Genomic DNA, 17,060 nt, shown 5'->3' with positions numbered 1-17,060 from the left:
AATCTGGGCAAAACTAAAGGAAATGATCATATGACGGTTATGGCTCCATAATAATAAATGGCCTGACAACATTTGGTTTTAATGAACACATGGGTGAAAGTAATTAAGCATAATTGTTAATTTTTCCTTTTATAATAAAAATATCCACTTTCATTCAGGAGATGGAACTTCAGCTAATTACTTTAAGGAAGCAGCCAATGAATAGATTCAAGCTTTAATAGCTTTTCCACAGCCCTTTCTGGGGAAGTGATAGGAGACTGCATTAAAAAAAAAAAAAAAACAGGCCTAAGATGGTCACCAGACATAAAAAGTATTGAGGACCATGTCACCCAAGATGGCCTCAAAACACCCCATGCCCACCTGGCAGAAAAACAACCTTCTTCAACTTTTTCAGCTTAGCTTGAACACTTCATAAATTTTGTTTCAAAAGACTGGTTGTTAAATTCAGATTAAATGGTTTTAAGAGCAAGTGTGTCAAAAGTACATTTTTAATGTCCATCTGAAGAAGTGGTTTAAAGAAACACATACAGTTTTCTTTAATTTTTACAGAGATGGAAACTCAAAAACATGATTCTCATCTGCTATTGCTATTTGCTTTTCCTCATTCTGAAGAGACGGCATTTAGAAATGAGAATGATCAGGAAAAATGCAGAGGGCTCATAAAAATGAAAAATGTCCATTCTCATTAGTAATTTAAGAAATATAAATAAAGCAATGAGATATCATTTTTCTTACCTATCAAACTGACAGAGATTAAAAATTGGCAGAGAATGGATATAAATTTGCTGTAACATTGAGGTTGGGAAGTTATGGCAATGTGTGTTGAGTGTTTTAAAATATTCTATTTTTAGAGTTTTCTACTAATGTAATAATCGAAGTATACATTAAGGTTATATTTTAAAATGGTTTATTGCACAATTTTATGGCAAATCCAAATTTGAAATAACCCAATGTTCATTCACAGTAGAATGGTAAAATAGTCATCTGTCTTTATAGGAACCATATAGACAACAAAATCATAATTTTAAAGAATATTTAGCAATATGTTTATTGAACAATCAAGTAAAAATAATACTTGCAGCATTATGCTAGTTATATAAAAATGTCTATATGAAAAAAATGTCTATATGAAAATCCTGTAAGGATGTCTATATTTGTATATAATGGACCTACAAGGTGATGTTTATTTTCTGTCATTTTTTGTATTTTCAGCAATGAATATTTTCTACGAAACAACAATGAATCAATCCTTTGAATTATACAAAACAGATTGCATGCTTTGAATTTTGCAAGCCATTGTCAGTCAATTCAGCTGAATGATAGGATAACTTAATGGAGGAGAAAACAAAAAAGAATCAAGCAACCTGGTTGGCTGGTAGTTTGTAGACAAAAAGGTTGGCTAATTGCCCCTACTTGTAATTTTTTTCAACTAGTTGGTTTGGCACCACATAAATTCAGCCAGAGCTGGAACATTTGAAACTGAAATAGCTTGTATGCCAAAAATCTTTTAGACCCAAACTGGAAAAAGATGAATCCTGAATATTTTTGACTATAGCTTTTCTCATACATAAAAAATGAACTAATAAAGCAAATCTCCCATCACAAACAGCTATAGTTGAACATTTTAAGATTGTAAATGTAGTCCTTAAGCACATCTAGTTGTAGAAAAGCTATTTGTCAGGCTGCAAGCATAAGGAACTTAATGTCTCTGCTTAGGCCATGTCTGGGCTTCCTGGTTTGCCTCATTTTTGGTTCAGTCTTCTTTGGTTTCCCTGGAAAGGGACAAATGAACTCATTTTATTTATTACCACATACAGGTTAGCTTAAAGATTGTCCCAGATTTAAATCTGTTTGTCTTCATTGTTATATTTCCAATTACTATGTTCCTGACATGTAGTAGGCACTCAAGTAATTATAGATGGATAGAATCTGTGACTAACAAATGCCTATGAATATCTATGACTAATAGACATGCCTCTCCATTAAAGCTATGGGTGAAACATTCAAGTAAAACCTCATTTACAAATTAGGAGTTTAGGTTGTTGTCAGTTACATTTAGAAATACGAAGAGCTGCAAGTCTTCAAAAATGACTTATGATGAGAAAAGGAAAGAGGCAAAAGAAATTTCAGGGATTTAAAAGAAGCACAATGCTCCTGAATGTCATATAATTATTGCAGCTGTTAGTCAACTGTCATATCTTTAAATAAAGAGATTTATGGTAAATGTGAAAGAATAAAAGAAGAGAACTTTTGGGAGCAGAAATGCATAAACTTTTGTTAGATGCTTTCTGACAAAAAAAAAGAAAACTTTTCAAATTCTTACAACTTTCTCCCAATAAGACATCTCTCTCTTATTTGGGAGACAGGAAATTGAGTCTCAGAAAGATGAAATAATTGGCTAAGGGGCTAGGAATTAAACAGTGGAATAGTCTGGATTTGTTTTACTCTAAATCTCCAAATGACAGAGGAAAGATAAGCAAAATTTCAAGATGGAAGACTGGGCCTGCTCTTGAAGGAATTTGGTCATCTTATCAGTGTTGCTAGATCTATCAGCCTGTGGTCAGTGATAGTTCCCTGCTACAGAACAGCTACTTGGGTGGGTTTGTGACAGGAAATTTAGAGAATCGCCTTTTTAACCTAGTAGGCAAGACTGCTGTAAACTTAGTGCCTCATTATCTTCACAAAGGCTACATCATAGCCGTACCAGCCTCCTGGGCAGTAAAAGAAAAAAAAAAAGTCCTCCCCAAGCACTTCTAATATCCTTAAATAAATACTGGAAAGTTCCAAGTAAATATCCAGAAAGCAAAGGTTGAACTGAGAGCTAAACAACATTAAATTATTTAAATTCCTGAATATCAAATAAAAGAACCAGACACTAGGTAAATTAGTGGGATGTTTACACTCCAAATGGATAATTTCTAATCTAATTTGCAGTGGCATTTGGAACATTGCTGACCAGTTGAAATAAATAATATGTTGTCTTAGATTTGCCTGATTAAAATACTCTGCAAAAGTCTGTTTTATGATACAATACTGCCTAGCAAAGGGATATTGCTTTCAGAACAACTATTGCCAAACTGGGGATTGTTTTCAGGATATACATGGCTGATGATAATTGTGCATAACATCAATCTTATCACCGTACAACAAACTCAAACAAGCTTTCATAGATAGTAGCTGAAACTGAAATAAATATGATTTAGAGTGCTTTTATTCCAGGGAGTAATTGTGTACTCTGGCCAACAGTCGAGAACTATAAACAATGTTTGAGAAGTCAGCAACAAATGTTTTAATTTGGGGGAGTTAAAAAAGTTCGTGTAAGAACATCTGAGTAGAACAAGACTTCTCTTGAGAACAAGAATGAAAACTGACTATGTTCCCTCTCCAAAGGGCAGCTGTCTAGACTAGAGCTTTGAGAATTGCAAAGTTGGACCCCTTTCAGCCCTGCTTCCTAATTTCTGGAGCTCTGTTTTCCTCTTCTGCTAATAGAAAAGCAAGTCATAGATGATAAAGAAAATGTACACTTTTTAGGAAACCTGCCAGCTTTGTCACATTTGCTCTCAAAGCAAGGGGCTTAATGGGTAATGGCAATGTTGTGCCTGCAAGAGAACTTAGTTTGTACATTTATCAGATTATCAATTAAGCGCCAGTGAGTGGAGCAAGATAAAAGTATCAGCAACAAATAGACCAGTAGATATTCTGGTTTCAGACTATTGATAAAATAAGAACGATATCATGAACCAAAAGTTCAGAAATCTACATGTTTGCTGTCAGATGCAAGACTGTGGGTCTCCAATATCAACAATATTCTGGTCATTCTGTGTTGATTAAAAACTGCATCTAAAACCTGCTAGGAAAAGAAACAATAACCTTCAACCTCATGATAAAGGGAAAAGAAAGAAGATGGAAATACATCAAAAGACAGCTATATGGCAGACACTCTTCTAAGCCTTCTACCTTTAATACAGCAGAGCTTCAAGACAGGTATTCAAATTTCTATTTTATGAATGAAATGCATAAGCAACAGTGAAAGTAAATAATGAAGTCTCATGTTGAATGTCTTCAAGCTCTAAGTTTATGATTCTCAAGTAGTAATATAGGGAGTTCAGAAGGGATGAGATTTGAATGACTATGAATGTCATCGAGAAAGCTGGTCCTTGGATTTTTTTTTAATCCAGGGAAGAACAGAATTGATGGAAGGATGTCTAGGTGGGAAGATACTGGATATATAAGCAAAAGCTACAAAGCACTAATAGAAAAAAAAAAGATGGACAGTGAGACACAGTAAGGAGAGACAAAAGTCAAGCAGAAGTAAAATCTTCAGTGTTTAGATTGTGGTTAACAGACAAAGCAATTCAAATTTCAAGTAAGGTAGATGGATAGGATTTAGCCATGGAGGCAAACCAAGTTTGTGCATCATTCAGGATATCGCAGAGAGCATGTGATAACACTGACATTTTAATGCCACTTGTGTCTTGATATGGCAGAGGTTAGTACAGGAACAAAATTCAACACAGGCACTAAATTCTCTGCCATATGAGCACAATGACAAACTAGAATAAAGAATCAAAGAAGATCCTGACTCATTCTACAGCCCTTGACTGGAGCCCGTGATCGATAAGGAATGGTAGAAGAAAAAGCATCTCAAGCTGGACAATGACAAAGCCTTTGGCAATATCTTTTACATGATATCCAAAACAGGACATAAATTCCAGCTGTGCTATGCAAGAATAGCATCAATGTTTTAGCTATGAAGTATGTTCTCTACCCAACCCAATGCCTCACAAGCTAGAGCTAGAGCCAGACCAAAGGATGAGGAGGTAGAATATTTGGACCTGCCAGTCCAAGTATATACCTTCACTAAGAGAATATGAAGATGAGGGTCAAGAGTTTGCTGAGAGCTGCTATAAATGTCCACGCTACCAAATAACTAAAGATTGCTGTCACTATGTTATATCCCTTAGCCTTTTAGCAACGCTCACATTGTCAGCTTTACTATCTACTATCCACAGCCTCACCAACACATCTACTACTGGAAGGTGTAGATTTTATGTGACGGCTATAGGGCCTGGAGAAAAACTTTGGTTAAGATTTTAAGCATCCTAAAAGCGAGAATTTTGTCCAAAATTGAGATTGTGACCATCAGTAATCCCCTGTGGGTTAGGGAATACAAACTTGGCACTGGGCATAATATCTGGCATAAAATCAGTGCACAATACATACATGATAAAAGAAGAAAGTAAATTGTATTGCTTTCATTGACCTACTAGTTCCGCAGTTGCTTGAAAACATCTTTGGGCCTTTGGGAGTCCATCATGGCATACTCAAGAATGGTGAAGAATTACAAGGGTGGGTGTTGAATGTGTGCCTCCAGGTGGAGCAGAAAGAACCTTTGGCTCAGGGGACCTAAGCTTGAGAGTCAAGGCTTTGCTTCAGATAATCCGTGACTTTTGAACAAATTGCTTCCTCTCTCTTGGCTTCTGTGTCTCAGTGGAGCAAGAGGGGTCTGGAGCAGGAGGAATGTCAAATGTATTCCAGTCTCGAAGTTAGCAGACCAGCTAAAGCAAACTCAGAGATTACTTCAAGTCCTACCCAGAGCATCTGGTTTGCTAACATTTCTACTCTGGCCTTAAAATATAACTTAGTAGGATTTTCTTTTCATCACCTGACATTCATCATTTGAAGAGTCTTCTGTGACAACCACAATAATTGTGGCCTCTCAGTACTTCGAAGACCTTTAAACAAATAAAACAATTTTTCTGTGACATTCATGAATCACCCACAGGTTTTAACACATTGGGCATAAGATCTGGTAATCATTCTAGGTATGGCCCTTCTCACAGGAAACACCGGCTGAGCTGTAGGTCAGACCAGCTGCTCTCAATATGAAACACTTCTTGTCATACACCCTGCAGAGATGGAGATAAGCAGAGCAGACTCAGCAAAAAACTCCAAGTCTGCAACTTCCACCTCAATTCTGTCTTTCTTCCATCACAAGTCTACCATTTTTTCTAGAAAACTCACTTTATATTTTTTTCTCCAGGAAATACAACAAAGGAACCACAACTGCTAGCATGTAGCCCTTCTACCAAATTTGACCACATTAGCCATCCTCTTCACATTTGAGCTTTAAAATGTTTTGTTTGGGTTTTTTTCTGAACTGAAAGGGGCATCATGTTTGTGTCCCTTTTTCTTGCCAGCCAAGTGTGGAGTGATAGGGATTGGACCAGAAGCTGATGGATAATTTGGAGCTACACATTGCTCTGTGTCTTATGACACTCTCCATCTCCGCTGTGTACAACACAGAGACTGAAGAGTTGCATTTGAGGATCAGTGACCCCTTGAAGTCAGTTGTTACCCTTTCCAGCTCATGTCTATTTGGACCCACAGAATGTGACTATATTTGCAAAAATGTCTTTGTCAATGCCATCCAATTAACATGAAGTCATATCGGATTAGGATGTGCCCTAAATCCAATATGATGCCTATCTTCTAAGAAGGGGGAAATTTGGACACAGAGGGGAGGAGATGGGTGGGAGATATGTAAGCCAATGAATGGATTTCCATCAGTAACCGAAAGCTAGGAAGAGACAGAGAAGAATTCTTCCTTTAGAGCCTTCAGAAGGAACTGCTGATACCTGGATTTCAGACTTCTGCCCCCCAGAACTGTGAGAGAAGAAATTTCTGCTGTTTTAAGCCACCAAGTTTATAGTAATTTGGTACTGCAAGGAAATTAATTCAGTGTTATCAAGGAGAGTAAGCACAAGAGAGTAAGCCAAACCCCCAAGAAAATCTCAGCCAAGGCACAGGAGGATAGAGGGTCTGGGAATAAGTGTCCCCCATCCTCCCCAGTTGGGGAGTTAGATCCCATCTTTGCCTTTCTAATATCCATGTGTCTATGCGCAGAGGGAGGTGGAACCAGTAAAGAAAACTGCTGATCTAGAGAGAGAGAGAGAGAGAGAGAGAGAGAGAGAGAGAGAGAGAGAGAGAGAGAGAGAGAGAGAGGGAGGGAGGGAGGGAGGGAGAGGGAGGGAGGGAGGGAGGGAGGGAGGGAGAGAGAGAGAGAGAGAGAGATTGAGAGAGGGGGGGGGGAGAGGAAAGGGGGAGCAAAAGAAGAAAAAGACAAAACAAGAATGAGATGAAAAGAACAATTTTAAAGGAAAAAATAACATTGTTAGGTCTTCATTATGACTAGAGTCAGAATAGAATGAGAAATAAAATATTCAAATCTGTTTCTGCAGGACGAAACTACTAATTACTACTCATGCCTAATAATTTTCAAGCACAGTAATGAGTATTGTCAATGTTAAGTTTAAATTATTGCACATTTTATTGGTCAAAGCAGTGACTTCAGTGTACATACCTTTATAAACAGGGACTTCTACAATGTGTCCATTAACTCACAAACTCACAACCTAAATAAAACACACACACACACACACACACACACACACATAAATGGTAGGCAATATTGCCTCCTCAAATAAGCACATAGAACATAGCAGAATGTAGATACTATTTATGGATTTATATTTAAAGATGTAGCAATAAGGAATAGGAGAAATGTGGCATATCATTCCACATGAAAGGTGAAAGAAGGCTTACCCACAATGCTGATGGGCACTTTTTTGTATGTAAGAACCCTTGTGCAATGGCAGAGGTAAGCCTTCTTTGGCATACCTCTGACACTTCGCCCACTGCCTGAGCTTTAACAAGGACTATTTATCCTTGGTGTGTGCTTACTAGTTTGTATACCAGTTCCACGTACAAAATAAGGTCTCTGTTCATGCTCCCACCAAAACCTAAGAAAAATAAGCAGTGTGTGTGAATGCACAATCACGTGTAATTGTTAGGGCTCAGCTAAACCTTGGTCTCTCTCATTTTGGGACCATGAATACCGTCTCCTAGTTTTCCTATACCAAATACACCAAGATTTTGTTGTTGTTGCTTAATGATCAGTCTGGGTTTAAACAAAATGCAATTTGTTTTTAGGGATATTTGAAACTAAAATAGGAAGTCTCGTTATTGGTTTATTGGTCTATAACCTCATTATTTCCTGTAGAGAGATATTTTCAACATTCAGCAGGGAGCAGACACTCCAAGTAATGGGGTGTTGCTGCCCTCTGGAGGAAAAAGGAGCAAGGTGGACGATGAAGACAGTTGAAGGAAACAGATGGGAATCAAGAATATTGAAGTTAGCTGTGTGCTTCAAGTAATGATCCACCACAAAGGACAATTCTGCCCAGGACATGGCACAAACACAAACAGCACAAACACACATGTTGTAATATTTGCATGTGTAGCCTATTTTTTTATTTTCAGTGTATTTTCCCAAAGAAATAGCATTCTACTGAAGCAGTCAGTCCCTCCTTGCTGTTACATAGCTCACAGTTCAGAGTGATTTTTTTATGAATAACTCACACTGATATAATGTTTGCCATCCAATGTTGGCTGCTAGCTACCCTGGAGGTTTATGAATTTCAGGAGCGTCTTCTATCCTACCCTCCTACCAGACACTACTGTGCCCTTCATCTGACCAAACACCTTCAGTCATTTCATTCTTTCCTTGTTCGTCACTTCTGCCAAGCCCCTAATCATTTGTGTTACACTTTTTTGAACTCAGTCCAATTTTCTGCCCAGTTCTTATTCCAGGAATGTGGACTTACAGAGTGAAACAAAGAAAGAAAGAAAGAAAGAAAGAAAGAAAGAAAGAAAGAAAGAAAGAAAGAAAGAAAGAAAGAAAGAAAGAAAGAAAGAAAGGAAGGAAGGAAGGAAGGAAGGAAGGAAGAAAGAAAGAAAGAAAGAAAGAAAGAAAGAAAGAAAGAAAGAAAGAAAGAAAGAAAGACAGACAAGTGATCAAACTCCCCTAAAGCACCCCTCCTAGTGTGGTTGTGATTCAGTGAAGCCACAGCCGTGATGTCTGGCTCAGGACCTGTGCTGTGATTGGGCATGGCAGAAAATCCTCACGTTTCTTACTGATCTTAGTTTAATGACCTCTCAGACTCTTCCAAATGTCTCAGCAGGTAAAACAGACCAAGATTGCCCTGAGCTGCTCTCAAAGAGATCAAGGAATGCAAGAAAGCACAAGGAGAATCCCTCTCATAGAGGGGGATCTACATCGCCTGCAGATAAAGATGTTTGTCCTTTTACATCCAGACAAGATCAGACATGAGAACCAAAAGGTTTCCCCCAGCTATCACTATTCAAGCTGGCCTTCCTTCTAGTCCCAACACAGGTCCTGGGTTCTACTATAGACTATGTCCTACAAAGTCTCTGACATTTGTCATGGTATGCTGCACATGCTCTTCTCTATTGTATCTAATGTAGAGGAGAAAAGAACTTTACCTGTGTTCAGATGTCCTTCCCCCAGCTCTGCTGACAGCTGATTAACTGCACATGCCGGTCATTATGTGCTATTGATTATTTTATTGATGCAATTTAGGGCTCTTCAAGCAGAGACTTCCCATGAATGAGATATTTCCCTTAAGGTGACAAGACCTCCTGGCTAAGGTCTACATTTCCTGGACATTGCCACTTGTTGGATCTGATGCAGCACAAAGCTTAGTTTCCTCATTTTGTTACTTGTGACTGTAACTCTGCCCACTATGTTTATTGTTGGAAAAATTAGCAAAGGTCTGACTTTGTTGCTAAATAAAAAAAAAATCTATTTTCTTAGGCTTGATCCCTGACTTCTCAATATATGTTAGCCTACTACAGATCTGACTTATCAGTACAGACTATACAAGAGATACTTGCGAGGATACTTTCAGAACAACCAACCTTCCAGCATATTCCCAGCCCCACAAACATTCCAACAGCCCCACCTGTTTCTCATAAAATCCGCAAAAGTGGCACATTAGCATACATAGGCATCTTGGAGCCTTAAAGTATAATCAAATACAAATGAAATTTTAACTTAGTATACATGCAATGAGGTTGGAACAATGAATGGATGGAGGCCTGGATTCTTTGTAGACAATCTAGTATTGTAAAAACATCCTGCTTCCAATACACGATTGTCCAGGACTCAAGATCTCAATTCACCCTGCAGAGTTTTCCCTGTTGTTTTAGAATCTTGGTAATGTGGCCTCTCCAGCACTGAAAATCGACAATTACATGTAATCCACTCCGTGGAAATGTTTTCTGAGATAAGCCTTGTTTGTCTTAATGCTGGATAGGAAGAAAATAAAATGGGCCAAGCAGAATCAGTTAGATGCCATCAATCATGGAGATTAACCCAGGATATCTAATTCTGTTCTAATATTTTTAAAGCCGAGTTCCAAGCAGACTGTTCAGTCGGCAGCCACAGACTCCAAAATCTGAACTGAATATGAAAACGTTTTAACTTTCATGTTTTAATGATAAGAATGTTGTTGGCATTAATATTTGAACATTTCAGCATACCTAGTTCTGAAAGCTATGTCATGGCAGGCTCAGAATCCACTGGCAGAGTATAAATAAAATGTTTCTATAAATATACTTTATGCCAAACTACTAGCAGAATACATTTTTCATCTTCTAAACAGATGGTATAAGAGAAAAAAAGCATGCATGTATATGATTAATCAAACGCGTTTTTGCTGATAGAATTTTCATTACCCCTACCAGCATGGGTTTTGTGAAATTTCCGCATTTGATATTTTTCTTTTGAGAATTCATTTATTTAAGGAAATGATTAATATAAATGAAGATGGAAGATGATAGGACTTTGTATGTTTGACTTCTCTTGAGGCCCAATGGGCCTGGATTTGAGGGCTTTTTATGCAGAAATAGACAGATAGCTCTTTTTATTCCTGCAGCTGACCAGATTCTTGGGTCCATAGCTTCTTGCTATCTAATCCATCCCAAGCCCTCATTGGTTGTTTGCCAACATTTTTATTTATCTATAAGGTTATCCTTTTTAAAGTCTCCTGATGATGACTTTAACACTCTCGGTGATGATGACCAGTTTATAAGATACTGAAAGAAATATGACACCTTATTTGGGGGATGAGGAGTGAGGGAATGGGATAAAGAAGAATGTTATGATAAAGGCTCTGGTATAATATAAAAAGCAGTAAGAGAATGCGTGGGCTGCTGTAGGTTTGGACAATCTATGTTCAAACCCATCCTACCACTGTGGAAAAGATGCTGGGTGCTTACCTGTATATCCATTCTCCTGTGTCTCCTTTATTAAATGCTACAAGTTTATATCTAGGTGTATCATATAAAAAAATAATTGTATTTTGAACCACGAGGTAACCACTAGAACAAAAGTGGTGTGCAGAAGGTGGTGTACAGAAATTTAGAACTGGCATCCTAAAGTCACTGAGACGTTACTGTAACAGCTTCAACCTACTGCTAAGCAGGTTGGAAAAGAAATAAAGAACTACACTGTGTTGCACAGTGACCATGAACTTCAGCAAGTTATTCTCAGCATTTCAGTTTCTACTTCTATAAGATAAGGACAATAATAATGTTGACAAATAAGGCAATATGTGCAAAACATTTAGGGGAGGAACCTCAACATAGTATTAACTCACAAAACACAAGGTTTTTCCCTTCTTACATGTGTATAGAATTTGGGTATTAAAACAGACAGCTTCAAATGAAAGGACCTCCAGGATATAGAAACAAAAGCCATATAATGAATGATTGTTGTCCTTAATGTACTATGTTATCTCTCATCTCTTTTGCTGTCCCTTGGGTATCTCATATTGTTACAGTATTTACCTTGTTATCTCATATATTGTATATATGCGTATTTGGTTATTTGAAGTCGGATAGGGAAGGGAGGAAAACAAGATGAGATGGGGGGAGGGAAATGGGGACTAAAACATGAGAAAGGGTATCAATGTATGTGAAGTAATGCACCTTCTATCTGGTGAATATAATGTAGCCCTTCTATTAATTACAATAAAAATATATGAAAAAAACCAGACAGCTTCAACAGTTAAAGAGGACCCCAAGACATTCCTCATTATTATTTTTACATGTTCTGAAGAATATTATTTTTTTAAGTTTGAGCTATGCCCTCTGAATGGGAATGAGTCATTTAGCTACTTGAGGAGGCTGGCATGTGTCTCTCAGCTGTCCTTTATCAGGCAGCCCACTCATAATATGACTAAACATCTTATTTCCCCATGTAAACAGCCTTGGAAAGAAAAAAAAGCCAAATGCCAGCTTTTAGGGGCAGTGATAAAGAAAATACTTAAAACCCTAATAAAACAGGAAAAAATGAAGTTTCTGGTTAGAAAAATGCCTTTGTGTCTGTGATCCTGAGACATGATGTACATGAATCCACCCATGGCTCTGGGCCAAAAAATGATGGTTTATAGAGAATATTTGAAATATGAGCATGTTCAAATGACCCTCAACATCCCCAGTGACAAATGTTAAGGCCCTGCTATGAGATATGACCTGCAAGCAAAATCCATAGATAATAAACAAGAAAATGGTGGGTGGAGGGGGATGGAGGGGGGGGAGAAAATAGAGCCTGCAGAATTATGATGCCAGGCTCATTTGGAACTTAGAAGAGTACTGAGACAAATAGCTTTTTTTAAATTTTCATTCACCCTCACCTGCTTTCTCCTCCCCCAAGGGTTTAAAACAGTTTGTAGTGAAAGGAGAATTAACAAATACATAGAATCAATCAGAATGGGGAAAAGGAATGATGAACCTGAGTAGTCAAGAGGGAGGAATAATTATCATCAGGCATGCTGATTTCTAGCCTCTGGATGTCATTTCCTACACGTTCACTTGGCTCATAGGAAATTTTTAAAGAAGCCCCTCCCCACCTCCACGCACCCCAGAGCAATAGGAGATATGGCCCTGTGCTGGACTTTTCCATTTGCTTCTATAAATGCCCTCCTGCCTCCTCCACTGCTCCCTGGCTCACAGATTGACTAATAGCCTTTATTTGCAAGCTCTAGTGTCCTCTGGCTTCTTGTTGGGCTCTGCCTTGGCTAACCCTGGCAGAAGATCAGGAGAAGAAAGGTGATGACGATCACAAAACCCATTCCTTTATTTGCACTCTGTGAGGTTGCCTTCAGTAGTTTGTATCCCTAGATAGAAGCTTACTTTCGCCTTCAGAGTTGCAGCATGACTCTTTCCTTAAAGGCTAACTCATGTTTCATTTTCTTTTGAGTCGAAAGTGAGGATGCAAAATTTAGTGATTATGAAGATTTGACTTTCAGATAATGAATTTTTAATGGAAATATGTTCAATGCAGTATTTGATTCATACTTACACTAAGAGGTTTTTTTTATTATGTACCAGAATTCTGGATTTAATTGTGCATTCGTTATTTTATCTGGCAGGCTTGGCCTAAGGATACTTCGAGCTGCTGACCTTGAGTTTTTGTAATACTATTAGCATTTCCCTATACTCAAACAACCGTTTTGACATATGTGTCTCTTTGTCTCTAAGTTGTCCTCAAATTGTTCTGATTTTTGGGTGTCATCTGCCATCATCTACCTTAGCTAATCCATGTTAGGATTATTTCCTCTGAACCATTCCCTATGTCATTTTTCTCTTTTTCTTTCCTTTCTTTTCTCCAACCCCCTTCCCCCTCCACTCAGTGGTGAATTGACCTCCATCTTTTCCCAGTGCATGCTTAAGGGATGACAGCAGAGACGCCTCATACATACCTTGATGTGCCATAGCTGCTCCCGACATAGCAAGTTCAGACTACTATATACTATCACCATTCAACTTGCTACCTTGTGGCAAATAAAGAGACTTGAATGGTCCTTCTAATGTTTTTCTATTCTGTGTAAAATGTACTAGTGTGAAATATAGCCACAGGAATTTGAAACTACTCAGATAGTTGGATGTTGGAAAATGTATCACCCACCAACTTACATAACCCTAAGAGATTTAGAAAGTGGTAGTTCTGTTTTACCTTGTTTCTGTTCCAGAACATAGAAGCTTTTTGGCCTATCATCAAATCACACCCATTGAAAGAGCTCTAATTGTTAAATCACAGACTACCTGGATTAAGACTGCATTGCACACTAGACACAATGTTGAAAATGAACTGTTCAACTACTGGGCAGGGTTAGGAAGGGAAAAGTTAAAGAATGGGGGAAGTGGTACATTGTCCAAAAAGAAATGTGTTTATAACCTGACTTAAGTAACTGTATCTCCTTTGTGTACCAACTTTATAATAGCAGTAAAAATATTTAACAAAAATTAGAGAAATTTATTAATTGAAGATTGTAATGAGAGGAGACTGAGAGGAGTGATTTGTGGGTAAATTGCTGCCAAACATAATTGGAGCTGCAGTAAAAGATGTTTTGACTCATTAATAAGTGATTTAACTTGACAAGTGTTGAAAGGAATATAAGAGATTGATAGTGCCCTGGTTTATGGTTATAAGGCAGAATGTTGAGTTGAAAAGCAACACTTGACTTCCTTGACCAAATGTCTGCCTCCCAGGGACCAAGTAAGTCATTAGCTTAGGCAAAAAGACTGGACATGTGCCTGTTCTTGCTGATGCATGCTATACGAGCAAAAGACCAAGAACTGAAAGACCAAAAATGAACTGGCAAACAAACTTACAGATGACTTCCAGCCTGGTTATCATTGTAACTGTTTCACAGACCCACCCCTTTCAAAAAAAAGCACACAGGCAAATTAAAATGTTATTACTTTTCTCAGACAGATCAGGGGATGAAGTTGAAGGAAAAATGACAACTTCAAAGCTAGAAAGACAGGACTTTCAGGGAGTCAGAGCCAAGAGCTGCTTTCCTGGAACAGAAACTGCTGGAGCCATTAAATTGATTTAAAAAAAAACACTTAAAATGATTTGAACTGCTATAGACTGAATGTGTACTAAGATAATTTACCTCTTAGGAGGTCCCCACACCTTCACGGGCTTTCCTTTCAGGAGCTCCACCCAGCCTTCATGGTAAAGATTGAAGACAGATACTCTCTTCTGCCTGGGAAATGGAAAGTCAGTTGGTAAAATGCAGCAGAGTGCTCTTCATAACAAAAGCCTACCTTCTAAGTGAAATGACTTTGCCAGAATCAGATTTGACAGAGCCAAAAATTCCAGGAAGGAAATTTATTCTATCTCGGGCTCCTCCAGCTTTCCAACCTGCATTATTGAGGTTCTTTAGAGTAACAGAATCAGTGGACTATTGAGATAACTAAAAGATGAACTACACTGACATAAGATCAGCAGTTTTGAATAGTCTTACAATAGCTATTGCATTGCATGAAGAGCAATAGCTGCTCCGAACAAGAGGGACCACTGATACAAGGCTGAAGCCTTGAAAGCATCCTCAACAGTCATTGGTAGGTCTGTGTTCAAAAGCTGATGAATCTGTAGTCTGATTTCCACAGGTAATGGCAGCAGAAAAATAGCCACTTACTCTGGAAGAGGAAAGAATGTGTGCATGTTCAGGCTTTCCCATTTCTTCTGCCTTTGGCTTTATTCAGGTTCCCAGGCTACTGTAGTATATCCAACAACTTTCAGAGCAAGCCTCCCAGCTCAATTCTGTGATACAGGTACCAATCATTTCTGGAACTACCCTGAGACACATTCAGGCAAATTTTCTATGTGTCTCACTCCCATCATATTGACAGTCAAGATTAATCATCACTCTGCTTAACCCTTAACCCAAGGGAGGAAAAAACACATAGTCAACAGAGATCAAAACTTCAAGGGATTAGAATAGGAAATAAGACATAGAACACTGTGACGGTAGCAGTTCCAAGACATGGGCCTACTAAAACACTATGATTTCACTGGAATACTCTAGAGAACTTCTTCCCCTCACCCGCCAGAGCAAGTAATTAAGATACAGATTCTTCCTGAGGAAGAGTTATGAGAGCAAAGAAGCCTTGCAGTCTATCTCAAAGAGTCTCAGTCCTGTCACAACAGCAGACACTAAGGCCAACATCTTCTGTCCAAATTGGAGATGGTTAATAACTGGGTTTGTTTGTTAACAAACCACCATGATTTTATGGTATCTATCCATTATGTACCTCCATAGAGGAATGTGACACCAAGAATATATCACACAATAAGTTGTGATGAGCAGAGAAGGAAAAAGCAGAGCCAAGCCTGGCAAGCTTTCTCATTTCTAGTCTCTTATAAATATGTCTAAGTATGTGTAAGTTCCCTGGTACCTGTTCAAGCACCGTATTGTTGGCTGTCTTATGACACTAGCAGCTTACCACAATGTTAGCAGACTTGTTTAACTAAGTCACTGAAGAGCATCTTTGCTTCTTTGCAGAAGTCCACCTGAGCCTCAAAAGGAACCTTACAGATAATCAGTATTCTGACCATGTATACTATACAATTGCTGACTTAGCTGTACAAAGTCTTTCAACATGGAAGGTTCTAAAGAATCCTTTTTAGAATTGCATTAACAAGATGCTATTGATTTAACAAAAGTTGCTCGCGTTTATGCATTACTCAAAGCAGCTGTCTGATTTAACGTTCCACGTATAGCCCTAAGTGGTAATCCTTAATGCTCTCAGAATGACAAAAGGACTACTGAAGCCCCTCATAAACACCTTCACAAGAAGCTTCCTAGCTCCCACTGTACAGTGGTTAACTCTTAGTCACGATCCTCTTAGCTGCAAGCAACTGAAACACAACTAAAACTAGCTGAACAGAGGGAACTGACTAGCTTCTAGAAAGTTGGGGTTGTTGTATTATGTTGTATTGCTTGTTTGTTTGGGGGAAATTATTAAAACTTAAACTTTAAATCTAGGTCTGACAGTCTCCAGGTATTTCTTTTGTCTCTACTATTTTTTAAAGTAAATCCTGATTCTTCCTTCATTTAATACACACACACACACACACACACACACACACACACACACACACACACACACACACATCTATGTTTCCTTTGATTTAGTGGGGAAAATGGCCACTATAATCCCAATCCCATAATATTCCAGTACTAAAGCTCCAGCATAGAGGATAAGTTTAGGTTTTTGAGAGCTCATCTAATATTTCAGGGAAGCACTCTGATTTGCCTATTTGGTGGTGTAGCAAATCCTTAGATCCATCAATTACTATTTCTCAAAAGGAGAGCTACAATGGCTGATCATCCCTGGTG

This window comes from Megascapheus bottae, chromosome 21, assembly GCF_031878675.1.
Source record: "Megascapheus bottae isolate mThoBot1 chromosome 21, mThoBot2.hap1, whole genome shotgun sequence".
Classification (NCBI taxonomy): domain Eukaryota; kingdom Metazoa; phylum Chordata; class Mammalia; order Rodentia; family Geomyidae; genus Megascapheus; species Megascapheus bottae.
The sequence above is the reverse complement of the archived record's forward strand: the minus strand, read 5'-3'. Positions refer to the sequence as shown.